Source organism: Ixodes scapularis, unplaced genomic scaffold (assembly GCF_016920785.2).
Source record: "Ixodes scapularis isolate PalLabHiFi unplaced genomic scaffold, ASM1692078v2 PGA_scaffold4__175_contigs__length_147842914, whole genome shotgun sequence".
NCBI classification, from domain to species: domain Eukaryota; kingdom Metazoa; phylum Arthropoda; class Arachnida; order Ixodida; family Ixodidae; genus Ixodes; species Ixodes scapularis.
The window spans coordinates 13,340,825-13,352,672 of NW_024609879.1; positions in this window are offsets into that span (position 1 = coordinate 13,340,825).

The window sequence follows — 11,848 nt, forward strand, 5'->3', positions numbered from 1 at the left end:
GTCACTGTGTTGATGCATTACCATGCCGCCTCCCAAGCTAGGAAAAACACGGCCACAGTTACTCAACAAAACAGTTGTCCACCAAAGGTCACAGCACCCCATCACACAGTCAACCAAAACATTTCCCAAACTGTGACCATCACTGACACAACTTGCCACTGAGCTATGAACATTGCTCAAGACAGCATAGCTATTTTTTGTGGGACCCCACCACACACCCGGCATATCTTTTGGCACACAAACAAAATGTCCCACTTAAATGTCAACAGTAACATCGGATGAAAACGCGGAATATAAATATTGCACGTCCGTCTCCTGGCCTGGTCCCGAGGAGTCCTCAGTGCCACATGCTGCCTACTGCACTGTATCCATGTCCCAGTGACGTAGCAGGCTTGCCTCTATTGCGTAGCTGGTTGGGCAGATGGGCCTGTCATGAATGTTCATCACCATGGCATGACAAAGCCTTCCAATAAACTTCTTGCCCCACCAACCTTGGCACTGTTCACACGCCATGGAGATCTCCGAGGTGAGACACTAGTTCCATGCTACTAAATTGCACAGCCCTGCGGTGAACAGATCACCCTGTATCCTTGCCGACATCTTCAAGGTCACCAGTCTCGAGGTCCAGGTATCTGCACATAATCAACAATCGCTGTAGCAAAAGGTCACAGAATCCACCATCGGGTGAATTACACAGGATTTTGACCTTCCTGTTTCAGCTCCGTTCAATCATGAATACTTCACTGGGTCCAGTACAAATAGCTTCATTGTTTAACACACGATCACGGTAAGGTTAAAAAGCTTTTTGTTGCAAGGGCAGCCAAATGAAAACCTAATAAAAATGTTTTTCTCGATTTTGCCTCAAAACATTCTCCCCAGATGAGCAATGTCCATCACTCTTTACCTGCTGCAGTGATGTGATTGGCCTAAGCCGTTTTGGAGCAGCAAAAGTGGCTTTTGGAGCAGATGTTCTTAGAAAAAAAAAATATATATATATACATATTTTTCTAAGTGCTGTACAAACGAAGGGATTTGTGTTGCATTCTGATGTGACGTGTCGTGATGGAACTCGCTGCTTGTGCTTTTACTGCTGAGACACCCCACAAGTGTACAGTCAAACTTGTTTATAACGAACAGGAAACACTACTATCAGTTCGATATAGCAAACACCATTTACAGCGAACTTCCCCGATGGGTCTGTTGTCAAGCGAAAGCTTCTATTTCTTTCTCATCTCTTCGTGCCTTGCAACAACGCGCGAGATCTTTTTTTTTTCATGCTTTTTTTTTTTGCGTGCAGGTTGTTTTTTTTCAATCGCTTCTCTTCGTGGGCTACCACCGCCTTGGGATAATGATTTTTTTTATCTGGCGTGCGTGCAGTGATTTTGTTTTCACTTAACTTTTTTATGAATCGTTTCTCTTCACTTAATTTTGTTCGGGGGTTGAGCTTTCAAACTTTTCCTTCTTTCCTACTTTTTTTTTGTTTGGGGGGATCGGGGGAGGGAGAAGGGACAGTCTAAAAGACGACTGTTTGGGCGTTCTTGGAAGCCTTCCTGGGGGAAGAATTCGATATAGCCAGTGTGTTAGTTATAAAAAGTGCTTTTTACATGTATTTTTATTTAAAATTTTCGTGAGTTCGATATTGACAATATTTCGCTGTACGTGGGTTTGTTCTAAACGGGTTTCATTGTATACAATCCTGTAAACGTTGACAAGCAAAAAAAAAAACACTTGTTACCGTTTTACTGGTTCCCAACGTGCCAGATATTTGTTAGAAGTAAGCAAACGTAAAATAATGGCCTGCAGGCGTCCCGGCTGGTGCGTCTATCGTGCAATCATGTTCGCATGCACCTGAGGGCAACTTCTGCAGGCTTGCAGTTGCGCGTGCTTCATTGCGCGAGCGGAGACAACGGCTGTTCGATGAAAATCGAAACCATGCCACCCCGCTCCGTCGCCGACTGATTCCCGAAACTGTTTGCAAAATTTAACTTTGGAGCGTACGACCAAAAACAGTCCAGCGGCGCAAGCTTGCCAAGCCGGAAAACAAAATAACAAGCTAAACAGACACACACAAAAAAAGAACCTGAACGCATCGATGCAAGACATTGCGAGCCAGGGTCAAAAAGTTCTTGGGCCGCTTTGTGCAACAACTGAACTCATGACAAACAAGCGCTCTGTGCGGGTTCAGCGCGCAGACATTACCTTCTTTGCTTTAGCTCACTTCCCTTCACCAGCTTTCTTTCACGGCAGATTTTTCACGTACCGGGGTCCCTCTCGAAAGAAAGCCCACCGAGAGAAACATAGGTAATCAATACTTCGTCACAGCAGTCTCCGAGTTGAAGATGGATTTTTGTAGTAACGTATGATTTAAACAAAAACAGGAATGTTGATGAGCATGTGGCAGTACCTAGTTTCATTTTAAAAAGCGCCATATCTGCACCGACGTGGGGCTGCAACACCCGACGTCGCGCGACCATGGTGACTGAAAGGCAGAGACCAAATATACCTTTCCCACGGCCGTTGCTTTCAGGAGCGAGTGCTTCAGCTCACAAAGTAACTCTCGCCTCGCAAAAATGTGGTTTCGTTTCACAGCACGACAGCATGGCTGGTACCCGGCACACTAGCGTCGGAGCGTCCGCACACACCCGCGTCTATTGTTGAAAATATTTTAAAAAAAGACGCGAGACGAGACCTACGAAACGCGAGACGGCAGGAAAACCATGCAAGACCAGAGGGTACTTTGTGTCGGGCGGCCGCTTGCGCCACATAACAGATGCATGCTCAATTACGGTAGTCAGTTTAGTTTTGGTTTTGAAAGGCGACCGAAATTGTTTTGTTTTTTTGGGCGCAAACTTGGCGCGATTACCCATATTTGGGCAAAATGTAGCAGGGTTAGTCCATTGGCGCAGTTTGGCGCAATTGGCACAGCAATCACATCACTGCTGCTGCTCACCTCTCATACTTTGGCATTTTCAACTGATTGAAGGTGCTTCCCTCTTTGAGGGTTAGGAGAATTAACTTACGAGTGTTCAGGGAAAAAAAGGCTGAGGTGGCAGGCACCAAAACGGCAATACCCATGGGTGGCTGAAAAGGCTCTTTCAAAACATTGTAGTACAGGTAGAGTTCCATGTTTTCAGTATGACGGTAAACACTGAGAACTAACCCTTAAAAAGTGTTTATCAAAATTGGATAAAGAAAGAAGAATTTTAAGTTTTCTTTGAACAAGAAAAACACAGCAGTTTGATCACGTGTCGCAATACACTAAAACCGAGATGGTGAGCAGTAAGTTACAAGCCTGTGACACTAAGACATCAATACTGTGAACGCTGCTCTTCCAGCAGAGCTTGATGGTTACCGTGCGCAGCTCACTTTTTAGAGCGCTAATGTCCAGGCAAAGCGCAAACATGATATCTTCATCACCTTCAAAAATATGTTGCCACAAACGGTGGTGTGGTTGGTGCCTAAAACGCGCTCGCATACCACAAAGCTTCGCAAGTTGAGGTTTCTGCAACTTTTAAATATCAGCATGCTCGTTTTCCTACTGCACATCAACATCTCCGTCACTTGTAATATGATCCTGCCCTAACCGCCTCCCATTTGTAGACAAATAAATCATTTTTAGCGCACTGACCAGCGTGAGCGAGCAGCCGCACGTGAAATCCTGGAGAATCTACCTCCGTCTTTTCCGCCATCTTGGAACTACTGCCCCGCCACCCATAGGGCGTTGGTTGTAAATTCGGGGCATCAGGCAATGACATATAAAAATAGAAATTGAAGTGAAAATGTCGACCAGTCAACTCTGGTCCATCTTATCTAAAATCACCTTTAATGTTTTTGGCACAACCAGCCGCACAATATTCCGTATGTATCAAAATGGCACAACTGACGTAGCTCAAGTATCTTTGAATTCAGCAACAGCCGACAAGTGTAAGGGGGACATGGACCTGAATTTAACATTTTTTTTTTAAATTCATTCTTCAATTTTAAGGTTTTGATTTTTAGAAAGTAATTGTACACCCTTACACTAAATGTAATAACCATAGGCCCAATAGTGACGTTGAAATAAAATATTTTCAACACACTGTGAGGCAGTAACAAAGTAAAGGAGTTCAATGTTTCAATGCATTTTTCTCAGTTTCACTTTTTGCTGCAAATTTCATGCGAAGGAATCTTTTGCCTGAGGGTAAAAGTATTCTGATACCACAATCAAGATGTTTCTGAACTGAAATTTACTGGGGAATCAGGCTATCTACTTTAAGTTGAACTTCTCATTGAGAAAAATTAATGTTTTCAAGCATTGGCATAGGACAGATTAGCATCTCATATCTTGAGGTAATGACACTTTCTGAAATATTTACATCAGAGTTATAAAAACTGATAGCCCAAAGTCCCACATCCCCCACATTATATTCAAGCAGTCAAAATGGTTCATAATAGGTTAATTTGCATATCATAGATTTCTTAAAAGGCAACTCCGCTCGATTCCGAAAAATTTAGGCTTACATGTGATTCCATTTCACAAAGCACTAATAAACAGCTTTTCGTCCTCGGATTCACAAACTGTGGAATATTATTTGTGTAATCCCAATTTAAACAACAGCTGATACCGAAACCGAAACTTCGGTTGAGTCAGGCAACATTGGTCTCGTGCCGTCAGAGTCATGGCCACGTCACGTCGAACCACGTGGTCTTGTAACGTTCGTGGGGGCGAGGGACAGGACACGTGACGAGGGCAGGTCGCTTCGCATGGTGTGGACGGTGATGGCCCGGGGGAGAGGGTGAATGAAAGAGGACGAAAGAGGAGAAGGGGAGCGAAGAAACAGACCGACAAGCCCGCAGGGCAGCGCAAACTAGCGCATCCACGTTACGGTGATCACGTGGACGCCGTTCAGCCAACACTGAGAGGAGAAACTCATGACGTCATCGTTCAATTTCGCTCCGAGAAGTAAAAAGAAACAAAACGTGAGAATGACGTAGTCATGCCTCTGACGTAATGGCTCAACGTTTGCCGCTCCAACTCCGTCGCATTGACTGTGCTGACGATTGCGCCTCACGTCGCACGCTGGAGTTGAAGAGTTGTAGAGATTTCGGCGACTTGGCTGATTTGGAAGTTTGGTGGCCAGTTTATTAAATATGTAGATATTTTCTAAATATAAAAAATGAAGCGGAGTTGCCCTCTAAGAAAGAGTGACACATCTTCTTATGCAGGTATGTAAAATTGTCCTAGAGAGCTGAACATTTGCACAGTACACCTACACCTGATGTTGAATCTCCTCTGCAAATTTCATACCGATCACCTGAATAGTTCAGAAGTTCAATTTGTAGCCAGTAGAAATCTTCATGATATAAATTACAAATTGCCGTAGTGCATACACCGACGTGCGGTTTACCAACACGGCGCTTTACCCACACATGTGCAGAAAGTATGTGGACAGAAGCGGCCAAACTCTGTGTTTTTGCCGTTGCCAGTACTTCACTCTTCATTTCTTTACTTGATTTGTTGTGGCATTTGGTACCCGCACCTGCGCAGAAAGTATGTGGACAGAAGCGGCCGAGCTCCGTGTTTTTGCCGTTGCAGTACTTCATTCTTCATTTCTTTACTTCATTTGTTGCGGCATTTGGTGCCAACAAACCTCGTATGTGATGCTCGACAATTTAGGCTAGCTACCAGACCTTGAACGTCAGCAGTACAGACAAAGTGCGTTGTTGGCGTTGCACAAGCAGACTGCATTGATAGCGTTGCTTTCGACAATCCTAATTGGCGCTTCGACAAAAAGTTTGTGCCACTAAGGTCGATGGCTCATGTCATTGTTTATGTGGTGATTTAAACAAACTACCGTTTACAGCCTGCACAATTCAGTCATACAAGTCTCTTGATCTGTAAAACTACAGCGCAAGTATGAATGTGGAATAACCCTTTGAAGGAACCACATAAATTGCTATCTTGACCCATCGTGCTACGATTTATTAAAGAAGTGATCTTGATGGTGCATTAATTATATAAAAGTATGAGCCCCCTCACTGAAAGGGACACTGAAGTCGATTCTGAGATCATCTTTTTGTGGTGACACCTCAATCTAGAAACTCTAAGCATCTCAACAAACCTGAAATTGCAATCATGCGTACGTCATTTACTCGTTAAAAGCGTGTTCAAAGATCGGGACACGCCCTTTTTGGGAAGAATTTTCTTCCAAGTGAAGTGGCCGACGAAAGGCGCTTGTCGGCGAGCTGCAAGCAATGGCTTCGCCGGCGGAGAAAAAGGGCAGTCTTATCCGAATGTGTACCATCAGGCTCTCTTCGAAACAAGTTATAATAAAATCATTCGGAATTTGTGCGTATTGTTGGGCTTTCATTGGTCCACACAATGTAGTCCGCAAGGAAAAAAAGAGTCCACATGCTTTTCTCTTGTCCCGAGATGAATAGGCAGTTATGTAATATAAGACTTTGTGTATGCGGGAATTAACACCTTTTAAACAATATAAGATCAAAAACGACCTTTTCCAAAAATGACTTCAGTGCCCCTTTAAGTAAACAACACTTTTTGTGGGTGAATTCCCCGCCCCTTTTTGCGCCATATAAACAGCATTTTGGGCCAACGCGGTGTTTATTATGACTGAAGAACGGAGGGAATGGGAAGGAAGTAAATTTGGCTTATGTATTATCTGCTTCCCTTTGCCAAAATAGACAGTGGCCTAAAATGTAATTTTTTTCTTTCTTCTTTTTTTTTTTACTAAGGTGAGCTCTGCTCAATAATATAGCTAAAAATGGCCCATGTTATTGAAAAGAGATGGTTAAAGTGCAGGCGAGCTGGTGGTTGAAACCTGAGACTGTATTCAAAAAAGGAGAAAAAGTTCGGAAATAGAAAAAAAAGGGACAGGCAACGTCTCAATTTCATTCCACCTGTGTGCTAAATTTACATCGGTGTACTTTAACCGTTTAACCCCCAGGTCCGAGCTGTGTTGTCATTAGAGTTTGTACAAATATCACCAAGGACGAGTCAACCTCGTCCACCCTCATGCTGTAGCGCTCTCATGCTGTGGCGCTCTCTGCGCCAAAAACAAGTTACAATAAAAAATTAGTTTTGGTTTCTTTTTTCAACACAAGAAGGTGGTAGAAGTCTAGAAAAAAAAAGCGTTTTGCACATTTGCAGTGCGTTTTGCCCAAGAATGGTGATTTAAAAATGGCGCCATGCATAAGGAATGCTGACGGCGGTGATGTCTCCAGAAAAAGAGCAGTTTCTTGCAGCAGTTCGGAGAGTAGCGATGCTGAAGGCCTCGAATTTGTCTCCCAAAGTTAGTCTCACATTGCTTTTGAAGACAAGACGGCCTCAGACGACGAGAGCGGCCATGATAATGTGCTTCTGAAGACTTCAGATTAAGTAGGTTGACTCCTTTCACGGGAGGTAGAAAAGGTTGCGGGTAAACGCATAGGAATCTTGCCTGTGAATGTCAAGGTGGTATTTATATTATTCCTTTGGCATGTGGGTTTTCATATTTAGGTCAAACTGGACGTTATGTTAATGAGCGAATCATGAAGCACAAAAGGTGTGTTCTCCTGCAGTCCCCAAGTTCAGACACTGTAGAACATTTACAAGTTTGCCACAACTGTCCACCACGGTGATTGTCCACGACGGTGATAAGCCGAGAGCGAGATAAGTTTTAACGCGTAGTAAAAGAAACTCTTAGTATTGTTTTTGCTGGAAATTGTGTAAGTGCCTCGTTGATAGTGACTGACAAGTACAAACTTTTTTGCAAATGTTTTTCAGTACATTGATTTTGGCAAGTGCGTAAGCGTGGAGAGCATTTCTTCTTTTGTTTGCTCTTTCTGAGTCTGGGGGTGTGACTTGGTGCGAGGGTTCTTGGCGTCGACTGCGTTGTACCCATATAAAAGGGTGTGGGGTTAGGATAAACCTTCAGCAGTGTTCGAGACGTTGTGTGTGTCGTCGTCTTTTTCATGTCCTTTTTCCTCTCCGGTGTTTCAGGTTTTTGTTAGGTCTGCAATTGACCAGATTGCCTGTACTTTCACTCTCCTCTCAGTAATCACTTTTTAAAATGCACGCAATAGGATCTCGTCAAGTGCGTTAAGAACTATCCCATGCACACAGGGATGACTTACATGATTATGCTTCCTGCAGCAGAACCTCATGCTTGTGGTCGCAAGTGGTCACTGCCTCTTGGCTCGCAGAACAATGAAACAGTGATTACAGGCACTTATTAGCAAGAAAACCATTATATCCTAAAGCACATGAGTTGAATACTAAAAAAAATTTGGTTCATCGCGGGAACTGCAACTGCAATATGCAAAATAAAAAATAAGCACGTAACAGGTGATTCGAGGTATTATGGTTACACATTAACTTAGAAATAACCTGTCTGCATCAATCTGAAATTAAACTGGCAAGCTCTGGCTGTTAAAACACTTTTTCAATTAAGGTCAGCTGATAGCATAAGCCACCTCTTGGAGAAAGGCAAGAAATGCCCCTTTTGCCTTTAGCTCGAGCACCTCTTGACATTTTCCAAGGTGGAAAGAGCTGCACATTCTTGTGCAGTAATATCTAAAATAAAAGAGCACCGCTTGCAGCAAGGGGGACACGGAATCAATGGGCGTGTCGAGGCACCATGATAACAGGTTAAATTAAATAAAAAAACCTTTCCACATAATTTGAAAATAAAATATGGTTACAATTAACGTCAGTCTATAACAGAAGCCGACTGTTGGAGAGTGGCAAGAGATGCCCCTCTTGCCTTTAGCTCGAGCACCTCTTGACATTCTCCAAAGCAGAAAGAGCTGCAAGTTCTTGTGCAGTAATATTTAAAATTGAGAAAAGTGCTGGTTTCAGCGAGGGGGACGGTTGTAAACGAGCATTTCGAGGCACTATGGTTACCCCTTTATTTAGAGACAACCGTTCCACATCAACTGAAATAAAATTGCCCATCCCTGGTTGTTAAAAAAGCGTTACGATTAAGGTCAGTGTATAATACCTCACCTAACCTAACCTGTTGGAAGATGGTAAGAGATGCCCCTCTTGCCTTTAGCTCGAGCATCTCTTCACATTTTCCAAAGTGGAAAGAAATCCAAGCTGTCAAACACACCATCCCTTTTTGCAAGAGGAACACTGCCCCCTTTTTTGTAGTCCAATTGTCACAACTACTGATATGCAAAAAGTCATAGTCCTTGAGGGCCAGCACAGACATGCTCGGAACATCTTCAGGGAGCTGCGCGGATGCCGCTCTTTCAGTAGAAACTCGTCTGGCTACAAGGCCCTCCATGATTTGCTGCTGCTCCTATCTGGTGGGAGGTTTGCCACGCATGGGACCAGAACCAGGGCGTTTCTTTTTGGTGGGAAAGTACCGTGCTTGTTTTTCCATCTTTTTGTTGTGCAGGATTACCCTAGGGTTTAAAGAAGTCTCATCTGGAGGAGAAGTCTCATCATCTGGAGCAGAGTCAAGTACTTATTGGATCTTGGTAAGGTGTTTCAACACCAAGGAGCTTGAAGAGCTTGGCAATTTCTTCCTGGAGAGGGACTCGTTCACTCCACTCAGTGCTAAACGTATCTTGTCCTCTAAATTTGGTTGAGTCTTCTGCATCCCTACCTCAATACTCTGCCGAATGTCATCCAAGAGAGTCTGTGGCTCATCATCCAACGTAAAGCCTGTTGCTTCATGTGTAGTTGATGGCATTTCTACATCTGGCTCGGTGTCGGCCTCCTTCACAGTCGTCGCATGAAGCCCCAGGTAAGCTACTGCGTGAATGTGCTTGCACATTGACGCTGAAATCAGGCTGTCATTGCAAGTGCACCTGTAACTGTCGATACAGATGACACAGTCCTTGCAGCGAAGCACGCAACTCTGGCAGGGATCGCCCTTCTCAACATGGCAGCTTCTCTCTGCCTGGGACTGGGACTTTACAAGCCAGCCATGGCCATTTTGCAGCTGTTCTACATCTGATGCAGGAATTTTCATCCCTTCCTGGTGCCTCCGAAAAAGGGCTGCATCATGCCGATTCGTTTTTCCTTTTACGAGCGACTTGAGACGCTTGTAGAGGCGGTCACGGGTCAGTTCGAAGAAAATCATCAACAACTTGTCGAGCCTCTGGTTGTGAGTTCCATGAATGTAGTGTGACTTCAGGTCCTTGTGCATTGCCTCCAGGTGGTTGTTAGTATTAAAAGGAATGCCTTTTCTGAAGCGGAGCGCCCACTGTTCTACTCTGCCACCATAGTAGCGCTCGAAGTACTGAAGAAACTCCTGTACTTGTTGAATTAGTTTCGGATCAGCCTCTTCACTTAGTTTCTGACAGAGAAAGCCTGTCAGAGCTTGTTGGAATTGACCCTCATCTTTGGAATTTCTCAGCACCCACAACTCGTCGCGAAGACGGTCACGGGTTTGCCTATCTTGGACTGATTGATTGATTGGAGTTTTATGGCGCGTGAGCAACTAGGCCAAAATGCGCCAGGTGCATACACTATTGCAGGAGAAGGGTTAAGGAGAAGACAGAGCTATAGTAGCTGGTGATACAATAAAAGTATGAACATGAATCGTGTAAAAGATATGGATATGAATTTCAGGTAAGTATAAAAGTTACAATCAATAAGGAATTATCTGAAAATAAAAAACATGGTGAAAAAGGAGGGGTTATAACAGGTGTAGATAGCCTGTTATTTTAATAAATTCCAAAACTTTACTGAAAGGTACAAGAGGTTCATTTCCTAGCAAAAATTTGGGGTGAAATGGGAGATGGGATTTAAAAATAGTGGAAAAACATACTTGTCGTTTTTGATCCAAGTACCTACAGTGCCACAGAATATGTAGGACAGTCAACGTTTTGCCACAATGCTCACAGCGCGGGGTGTCATCATTGCAAAGTAAATATAGATGCGTTAAACGAGTGTGACCAATACGCAAGCGGCACATCAAGACCTTGTGGAACCGGTTCCTCTGGTGGGAACTCACCCATAATCCTAAACAAGGTTTGATATTGTGTAGTTTATTGTCTGTTTCTTGATTCCATTCCAACTGCCAAAGTTCATAAATTGATTTTTAGTAACTGGTTTAAACTCCTCATAAGGTAGGCCGACCGATGCGTTTAGGCCACCATTAATAGAGACAGCCAATCTATCTGCTGCTTCATTACCTGGAATACCTACATGGCTTGGCACCCAGCATAGTTTTATATCAAGGCCAAGTAGGAGAGCGCGATTCATTTGGACACGCGCTTGTTGAACGAGGTGATTCTTCGTAACGGTAAGAGAACATAAAGCCAGTAGAGCACTCTGGGAATCTACGAACAGAATAGCCTTCCTCACACGGTCTTCTAAGATGTGTTCAAGCGCCATGAGGACAGCGTAAAGCTCAGCAGTGAAAATACTTGCAACACAGTCAATATGTCTCGCTCTACTAAAGTGTTCCGAATATACTGCGGAACCTACGAAAGACAAGCTTTCGGCCCCGTCAGTAAAAAAATTGCACATAGTCTTGATATTTCTCTTGTAATGCAAGAAATTCCTTGAGGAGAACCTGATGGTTAACTGACCTTTTGTTATATTTTGTAAGCGACCAGTCACATGACAATCTTACTGCCTTCTAAGGGGCAACAGTTTGTGTTTCCTTAATCAAGTTACTTTCAGGAAGAGCCAGCTGCAGGAAGGAAGAAATGCTCTGAAGCCGGAAGCTTAATGGGCGTATTATGCTAGGTTTGTTTTCAAAAAGCCGCAAAAACATAGAGGTGTGAACCGAATTGTTTGATGGATGCATAGGATCAGATTTCACTTTGTACCCATAACACAAGCTAAGATATTGTCTGCGCTTCTCTAGTGACATTTGATGTGTATGTACATACAGGCTCAAAACAGGCG